This window comes from Neopelma chrysocephalum, unplaced genomic scaffold (genome assembly GCF_003984885.1).
Source record: "Neopelma chrysocephalum unplaced genomic scaffold, ASM398488v2 Primary Assembly neopelma1_69, whole genome shotgun sequence".
NCBI classification, from domain to species: Eukaryota; Metazoa; Chordata; class Aves; order Passeriformes; family Pipridae; genus Neopelma; species Neopelma chrysocephalum.
This window is the reverse complement of record NW_020897729.1, coordinates 5,635,573-5,644,967: the sequence shown is the minus strand read 5'-3', so window position 1 is coordinate 5,644,967 and position 9,395 is coordinate 5,635,573. Positions and strand designations below refer to the sequence as shown.

The 9,395-nt window shown below is 51.6% G+C and overlaps 1 long non-coding RNA gene across 1 annotated transcript; it reads left to right on the top strand.

The window, feature by feature from the left end:
* Positions 1-436: 436 nt before the first annotated feature.
* On the top strand, positions 437-2,278 carry LOC113968776. The gene is made up of 3 exons (XR_003534651.1): positions 437-490; positions 655-1,304; positions 2,033-2,278. It is a non-coding gene; the product is annotated as an uncharacterized LOC113968776 (long non-coding RNA).
* Positions 2,279-9,395: the final 7,117 nt, after the last annotated feature.

Here is a 9,395-nt window from a genome sequence, read left to right as displayed (position 1 = left end):
GCAAACATTTCCAAGGAGCCAATATTTCCCCGTTACTTACTCGGGGCTTGTGAATACAAACCTCACACAGCTGGTACCTTCGCTAATGATCCCATTACAATATGCATTGAGCTGATACTCTGTGATATCTCATTGAGGTATTCATCCATGTCAGAAAGGATTTGTCCATAAAAATGTCTCCTCTCATACCATCATAGAATGCTGCATTCATTCCTCCTTCCTCTGTCATCTGATGCTGCCTAATCCCACTCACTGACATCAATCACAGGGGGAAAATAAGACAATTAACTGGCAATTAATTAAATTATAAACTGTAAGGAAGAGCAGAATATTTGTAAACCTTAATAGCCTTATTAACATGCACATTACAAGCCAGTTGCACAATCTTGCAGCTAAGGGTATCTTTGCACATCCATGACATCACGCAGACTTTAATCAGAGGGTTCACCTCAGAGGGCTGCCCGGCCAGCCTGGAGCAAGGACAGTACAGGTGGTTTACACCTCCTTTCCTGCAGAAAGCTGGTGTGAAGGATCAACAGAGCACGTGGGGAGCTGCAGCATCCCACCAGCTGTGGCTCCTGCAGTGCCCATTCTGCTTTCAGGCCAGAAGGGTATGGGGATGGTGATTCTCCACAAATTTTCTGCACAAAACAGGCATCTCAAGGTGTGTGGAGGCAACTGAGAGCTCTACCAGCCCCTGGGCTCTTTGGATGAGTATATTGACTTGCAACTACTCAGAGGCCTGAAGTGACAGCCATCCAGTCCAGGGCTCTCTCTGGGATGGACCTTACCAGCAGGACTGGTGAGCCTTGGCTCCTTCCCATGGTCCCTGCTCAGCCAGGTGGGCTCTTCTGCTACAAGGGCACACGTGTGTTGGGATAGGGCCTGAAAACCCACTGGTGACAGTAACAACGGATTATTGTTATATAACACATGCAATGTGGTTTTGGTTAAAGCGGTTTCCTGCGGGACTAAAGGAAACTAAGCGGGAAGCAAACAACGGCTCGGGTCAGGCACCTCCTGCAACGTCACCGCGGCTGTTGCAGGGCAGTGGCAGAGGCTCCATCACTGAGGAACTGGGCTCAAAGCTTAATGCATCCAATAACAGTGCCAGGCCTCTGTTTAAATGTCACAAGAGAGGAGAAAACACCCAACCCAGCCCAAGCAACCCATGAGCGAGAGCATGAAGCCACAGCCAGCCCCAGATGAGGTACCAGGACATGCAATGCAATGGTCATGTTGCCACAGTATCACCGCATGGTCCTCAGGTTCCCTGGGAATAACCTTCACACAAAACCCTCAAGGTACTTGCTCTTTTCATACTATTTCTATACTGCTTTTGTCCTGGAAAAGTGACTGAATCAGTCCATCCAATATACACTAAACCCTTGACTTTTTCCTAGTCAATTTGTTCCAAAAGAAGTACCATGTGAAGCGGGAGAGTGACCTACTAAAGCAGGGAAATTAGAGTGTAGAAGATGGATTGAGCTGTAAATCAGGTTTGCCTCCAAGAGCAGATATAGCCCAACCAGGCTCTGCCATCTGCCCTCTCTCCAATCAGCCGCATCCCAAACCTCAGCTGTGTTAACTCTGGTTCCAGTCCAGTGTTATTTCTGTAACACGTGAACTGGGATGACATGCACCCAGCCCGTTCGTTTATTTGTGGAGCGTGGACCGCTGACTGATGGCCAAGTGCTAATAAAAGCAGTGTTCCCTCTCCTGTGCCATTCCACGTTGGATACCAGCGGCAGGCTGGACCTCTGGGCACACGGCGCTCGCTGTGAGCAGCCGGGGGTCGTCAATGAGCAGCAGCTTCAGGTTTTCATTCTTAATTTTGATGGATCTGCAATGCCCCACTGTTTTCCCTCCCCGTTCAGCTCTATATTTAGGCAGGGATTCTGTATTTTTCGGCGAGGTTGGTAGCTAACGCTGCTCTGCTGTCGGTACGCCTGTCTCCCTTGTCAATGCACGGCTGTTTTTGGGATGCATGAGGCAGTCAGATGTGACAGAAGCTGAGAGGTTTCTTTCACAGCTAGGAAGGGAGAGGAGGGAGCCAAGCATTTCCATATCCACCCTAGGAGCGCCGGTCCCCGGGGAAGGCTGGAATCTGGTGCCGACTGGCGCTGGGAACACCCACGTTCAGCTAACCTGACTGCAGCGTTCACTACAGGGCTCTGAGGAGGCGTTATAGCAAGAAAAAAATAAATTAATCAAACAAGATGGGACATCAGACATTTTAAAAATAACCCAGGGTGAAGATCCAAGAAGCTGTGATGACCAGGGGCCAGATCCAGACTCCCTCAGCCCAGCTCAGGTCCAGAGTAGCACTGACCTCAGTGGAGCCTCCTGGGCTGGCACTGAGGCCACTGAGATCAGAATCTGGCCCAAATCACTTGGCCTCCCGCTGCACCCCATGTTGTAACTATCCATGATGTTGACACATTCAACTTGCCACTCGTTTGTGGGACTAATTACACATTCGCATTTGTCTGCGCTCGCTCGGCTCCTAGCAACTGCAGTCACAGTCCTAATTAAAATAATAGACTGAGATTGGTAACATTACTGATTTAACAGGAAATTAGAAGAGTTACGTTCACAGAGTTTAGGTAATTGACACCAACAGCGCTTTCCTTGTAACGTGCGCTCTGTGATTGATTTCGTTCCCCAGTCAGACCTAAAAGCAGCCTGGGAGCACATCCCACCATCAGATTACAGTGCAGGGGAATTAAATGGCTATTACACCACTGCCTGCTCTAGAGCTGGGCTCGAGCAGGGCTTTGAGCTTCCAAACCAAACATTAGCCCTAGAATTATAAGCCTAATGCAAAACAAAACATGTTCAGCAAAACATGCTCAGTTCCCCTTGTAAAGAGAGTCCCTGCACGGCGCCCATTCGAGCGCTCCTGCCCGGGGAGGGGGCTACAAGCAGCAAAGGTGCAGCTCCTGCACCCCTAGATGCCTCAAATACCAACTCCCTTAAAACAGGGCGTGGACTGAAGGTACTGCAGGTTCCCATGGGCATATGGAAAGGCCCCTGACCCTGACCACTGACCCTGCAATGCACAGGGACACTCTGGGCACACAGTGGTGGAGCTCAGAGCAGATGGCAATGAGGAATGTTCAAGGCATGCAAAATTTCGTGGCCATGCTGAAGGGAGAAGCTTTTGCTGTACTAAACCTGCAGCTCGCTCCACACAAAAAAGTCCTGTGTTGGGACTTTTTTTTTTTTTTTTGCAAGGCAGCAAGTTTCCCCTTCTTACGGAAGGGGAATTAGATTTCTGGAGATGGCCCTGCTCATTCTCATGGTGGTGTCAGTCAAAGTGGCTTCATATGAGCCTCAGAAAGATGAGTCTGTGATTCTGTTGAGGCAACTTCTGACTCAACAGTCTTCTCAAATGGTTTGGATTGGAAGGGACCTTAAAGATCACGCAATTCCAACCCCCCTGCCATGGGGAGTTCATGTATGTTATTCATGAAATAAATAGTGACATTTTCAACAAAACAGGCTGTAGTAATGGAGTAATTGCCTCAGAAATGAGGTGGACTCTCTTGGTGTCAGTAGTTGCAGCTAGGTCTGGTATCTTGTGTTATCATCTCTCTCCCCCACAGCCTGGGCCCACAAGGGCAGATGGGTTTCTGGCCTCCCGAATGTCACATCTCCTTCAACACCTTCCAGTTACAGAGTTGAGTTGTCCAGGAAGTTCTCTACACTATGCTGTGCTGGGTAGTTTCTGAAGGTCAGTCCTAAAAAATGAGGAGAGTGAGAGTGGACAGTGCAGGCGGATCTCAGGGGTGAGGATGGGGTGGGTGTCCAAAGAGTTTTACACCACTGTGATGAGGTGTGACATCTTATTAGCTCCACCCCCATGGCAGAGCACCTGCAACACATTTTGGGTGACTCAGTGGGGTCAACCAACGACTTCCTGAGTAATGCAACACAAGACACTGAATAATAGCCCTTATTTACCAAGAAATATGATTTTTATCTGTACATCTGTAGATTGAGACACCTCTTCTGGAAGCCTACGTAAGTCTGCTTCTGAAGAAATGCACTGCCTGTAAATTATTGTGAAAACACTCTATGAAATGCCAAAAATTGCATCAAGTTGCAAGACTATTAGTCAATAATCACCTGCTCCTGTGGGCTCCTTTTCTATTTGCAGACTCGGAAATGTGCTGGAAGAACAAAGTACACGTGGTCTGGACTTTCTTATCTGATATTAATCCCAGCACAACAGGGCTATAAAATGTTTTCATGAACATATATGTCTTCTGCAGAGAGCTTCATGGGGTAATACTGCTGAGAGAGCCGCAATGTAGGAAATACCCATCCACGGTTTATAAATCCTATCCATCTTGGCATGTCTTGGGGAGTATTATCAGGGCCCTGGAGAGCTACTGCAAATGCTACCCTTGCAGCCTGCATGAATAATTGTTTATAAAAGTCTTCCTTCCCTTCTGCTGTGCCTGGGAACGATTATATCCAGAAGGCATTTGTTGTGTCCGTCTTGTTTGGCTCCAGCAGCTCCCAGAGGTATCACACACGGGATGCTCCAATAAAGCCCTTACCTTCCTGTTGGGCATGGACAAGAGGATTCAGCTACATTGCAGACATTTCTCCCTCTGCTTTATCCAGCTTTCAGGTGGCAAATGAGAGCCCGAGCTTTAATCCCCCACGTGTGCACTGAAATGAACACCGGGACATTTGCTTCTGGAGCGTTTCCGTATCTCACAGTTTAAACCTCTCTGCTATTAGCAGATATTTGATCCCATAAATATTGGCCATGTGCTCACAATGGATGCACACTGTTAGCATCAAGCCAGCCTAAAACTTAAGTGCCATCATCTTCTCCCTGTGTCCCTCATTTAAACCGCACCACGAGGGCAGGGACCTGCATCCAGTCCTGCTTGCTTGGAGTCCATGGGGAAGCTCTGGGTGATCCAAACAGCACAAGGAATTTATATCCTATGGATCTGGGTCACAGCCTCAGCACTGTGATCCCCCCATGCTCTCAGCTCCCATCGCCAGCCATGGAGTGCTGGTGGAAATAGGACAAATATTGGAAGTGACCGAGTGCTACAGGCAGAGACTGATTCTTGCTTAATCCTTTGCTGTCATAGAATCACGGAATGTCCTGAACTGGAAAGGATGCAAAAGGATCATCAACTCCAACTCCTGGCCCTGCACAGGACAACCCCAGGAATCACACCATGTGCCTGAGAGCGTTGTCCAAACGCTTCTTGATCTGAGCTGAGGAGGGAAATGTGTCCCACACCCAGCAGACCCTTCCCATCCCTCTCTCCCAGATAAGGAACGCAACTCTCCATCTCAAGAAGGTTCCAAGTATGAGTTTCCAGCTCTGTGTCTAAGGCAGTGCATGGGAAGAGGGAGCTGGGAAAACACATGGAGGCACCACTGCAGAGCAGGACACACAGCACCCCAGCTGCCTCATGCTGCCATAAATCCTAAGCCTCATGGCACAGCCAAGCTGGAAACACATGAAAAAGCTTAAAGTGGCTTGTTTGAACACTGAAGAAGTAGGTGATAGATTCTGTTTGATCAGGAATGAGAGACAGCGCCGGCACAGTGCAACAGGCCAGGAGAGTGGGAACATGGCAGGTACAAGAGAGTGGGAACAAGGCAGGAGCGTGTGTGGGGATACAGTGGGGTGTGCGAGGGTGACGTGGTCAGTGGGATGGGCAAGGGATGATTGTCCCTGTCCCTGCACCCGGGATGGAGCAGGGCAGGCTTGGACCTGTCACGGTGAGAGAAACAGTCTGTGGCAGCAACTGGGAAAACACCGATGGCAGAGGAAGCTGTGGGAAGGCCACCCCAAAACACCGTGCGTGCCTTGGACACGGCACGGGGTGGGACTGGGTCGGGAATGGGTCACCCCCGGGGGCATCGCCTGGAGCTGCCCAGAAACTGTGACACCAGCCAAGGGTCCTGCTCTGCCAGCTGCAGCAGGCACTGAGGAGCAGGGATAGGGATGGGGATGAGCAATAGGGCTAAGAATGGCGATGGGGAACGGGGATGGCAATGGGGATGGAATAGGGATGGGGATAGGGAATGGGAAATCGGGGTGGGGACTAGGATACACATGAGGCTGGGGATGAGAATGGGGATGGGGTCGCCCCACCGCCTGCAGACACCGCCGTTCCGCTCAGCACTACCCTCTCCCGAGGGCAGAAAGGACCCAGCTTCGCCCCCCACGCCCGCCTCCCGCCCCGGCAAGGCCGCCCCGAGCCCCGAACCCGCGGCCCCCGGGCCCTCCCGCCGCCATTTCGCGGCGCCGCCGGGCGCGGCCCCACCTGCCGCCTGCCCCTCCCCCGCCGCCGCCGCCGCGGCCCGCGCGCCCATTTGCGCCTGGCCGGGCGCCGCGCGCGGCCTCCCCGCCCCTCCCCCCGGCGCTCAGTCATTCAGCCGGGCACGGGCAGGAGCGCGCTGTGACGTCACCGCCGGCGCGCGGGCACCGCGCGGGGCTGCCGCGAGGGGGGGGGGCGGGGCCGCGCCCCTGGTGGGGGGGACGGGGGAGACCCCGCGGGAAAAGGGCTGAGGGGAAATGGCGGCAAAGGGGGAGCGGGGGGAGAAATGGGTGAGGGGAGACCCCTGAGGAGAAGTGGCTGAGGGGAGACACCCGAGGAGAAATGGCCGAGGGGAGACCCCTGAGGAGGAATAGCTCAGGGGAGACCTCCGGAGGGAGATGGCTGAGGGGAGACCCACGAGGAGAAATGGCTGAGGGAAGATCCTCGGCGGGGGGGAGGGCTGAGGGGAAATCCTCAGGGAGAAATGTCTGAGGGAACACTCCCGAGGCTGAGGGGAGAGACCCCCGAGGAGCAGTGGCTGAGGGGAGACCCCAGGGGGAAGTGTTGAGGAGGGGCCGCTGAGGGGAAACCCCTGAGAGGGGGCGGCTGAGGGTCACTGTGCCCATCCAGGGGGGTCTGTACCTTCCTCTCCTGCGGCCCCAGGTGGTCACAGCCCTCTGCCAGAGCCTTCTTCCACTCCGCCATTTAAACACCCTCCTCCACCTCCATCCTTCCTGCGGAATGAGGCAGGGAAGGAGGCAGGAGCCTGGTGGGACGGGAGCGGGTGTTGGGGCCGTGTCACCCGCAGCCCCTCACTGAGGGGCCCTGGGCCGGCCACAACCCCCAACAGTCTGAATAAAGCCATGAGATACTGTCCTGAGACTGATGGAGGGACCTCAAGGCTGAAATCTTAACAACATCAATAATTTTTCCTAAATACACAGTCCATATTGAGACTCGCATTGTCTGCACTGCCTAAGCCCAGAGAGGGAGGGGAGGGCGATAAAAGGCATCATCAGGCTTTGCCTTCCCGTTCCTATACCAAAGATAGAGAATATTATAAATTTAATAGATCTTCTTCATAATTCATAGCTTGCTTGTGGAAAAAAAAAATCATAATAGCTTGGTGTGATATGTCAGGCATCTATAATTCATGGCGCTGAGATCACACAGCCACCATACAGTGGGAGTTCACAGAGTGAGATGTTTGTAATTAATCTGTGAAAAGAGAAACAAAGGCAATAAACTAGGAAGGACAGTAAATGAGGGACAGATCCTTCCAACCGCACTGACGTGGGATAGAACACGGCCACAAAACATGAATAATCCCTGGCTAAAATCAGTAAAATTAGCCAAGAGAAGGCTAGGAAATTTACAGTAAATGGTAAGTTTATCACTGGCTGGTTCCTTACAGCACGGGTAGACATGGGCTGTGCTGACCATGGGTACCGACATGCTAAAAGCAGGAGAGTGGCCTGTGCTTAAGCTGAGCTTGGGTCAAAGTACAGGAGACAAGAGCTCTTGAGTCAGGTCTCGAGGCTGCGCAGGTGGTGTGAGGGAGCACCGAGGCCACTCAGTGGGAACCAGGGGACTCCCTCTGCCTTCCCCGTCCTGCAGGCTGGGAGATGCCAGCTCGGGGAAGGCTGAGAAGCTTGTGATCCCCTTGGAGCGTTTGCATCAACCTCATTGACTCCAGCAGCAACGGGGCACACGCTGAAGTGCTTTGCTGAACAGGGAAGTTTCTTGAAACAGAGCCCGAGCGAGGATTCAGGCAATTTGTGCTGCTCACCAAGATTCGCTACAGCAGTGGAATGAGCCGAAGTCGCTTCCTAATTGGAAACAGCAAGTTGGAGATCTCCAGAACCCCCTTCCTCTTGCTATTGTCTATTTTCATCCCGGTGAAGCTAAAGCTGGTAACTGTGATGCGACAGCTTAAAAACTCCCTGTGGTTTCTCACAATAGGCCAACCGTCTACGCTGGTTTTCAAACGACGCATGGAAATCTTGTAAGACTGCATGACCAATCAAGGAGAGGGAGAAATTAATTTCTTCCAAAGTGGAAGCTACAAGGAAAAATGAAAAAATAAATCCTTGTCTGTCTGGGAGTTTGTCTGTGGCTTTAATCAAAAAATACCAGTGCCAGGTCCATCAGGGAAAGCTGTGTGTCACAATTAAATTGTTTTAGTTTGAGCTAAACAAGCCACAGGACAGAGGGACATCACGATGAGACTCCGAGAGGAAGCCCAGGCTTCACTCCCAGGGAGACATGATAATGCCATTGCACGGATGCTGGAGGCCAGAGGCACTCATTGTTTTGTTTACTCATTCCTGACTCCCTCAAAAAATAATTGGTTTTCTTTTGTTGCTTGTTTGTTTGTTTGCTTGGCTCTTTGCATTCTTTCGATTCAATTTCTCCTGCAATATGGCCTTAATTTACATTGCAAGGATACACGTTTATTTATGCATTTATTTTGCTCTTTTTTTTTTTTTAAATTCTAATCACTCCTAGGCTGCTGTGAAAGGACATTGGCCGCGTGGTGACGAGGAGGACCAGGAGGTGTATCCCAAATCTCCACTGCCTGTACAGCTCCTGTCCCAACCCCAACCACAACTCCTGCATGATCTGGATAGTTGCTGTCTGGAGTACGTGTAGGGTGGTGCCTGTAGGCTCCATATAGTGTAAGCAGTGGAATCCATGAAATTCTCCTCTTTAGAGTCTCCATGGCTTGTTGGTGCAATCCCAGCTGAGCTTGGGCTCTGCAGGTCTCAGCAATGCCCTCTGGTGACACAGTACCACTGGCAGCACACGGACCCTCCGCCAGCAGGGCCACCTTTGGTGGAAAACTCACCCAGGAGGGCACTTTTCCCACTGTATAGGCCCTCAGGGAACAGTAAATAGAAACTGGGAATTTATCAGGTGCTCCAGCTTCTTGCCTCAGCTTGCTAATCACTTTCTGCTACATGAGTCCCTGCAGAATCCTGGTGTTTTTCAGCATCTGGGAAATAGCTTAAGGGAATGGCTGAGCATCCGCTGCCTCCTGCTGAGGCTGTGAGCAGTCAGGAAAAGGGCCCCCGATCCACGGATTAAGTG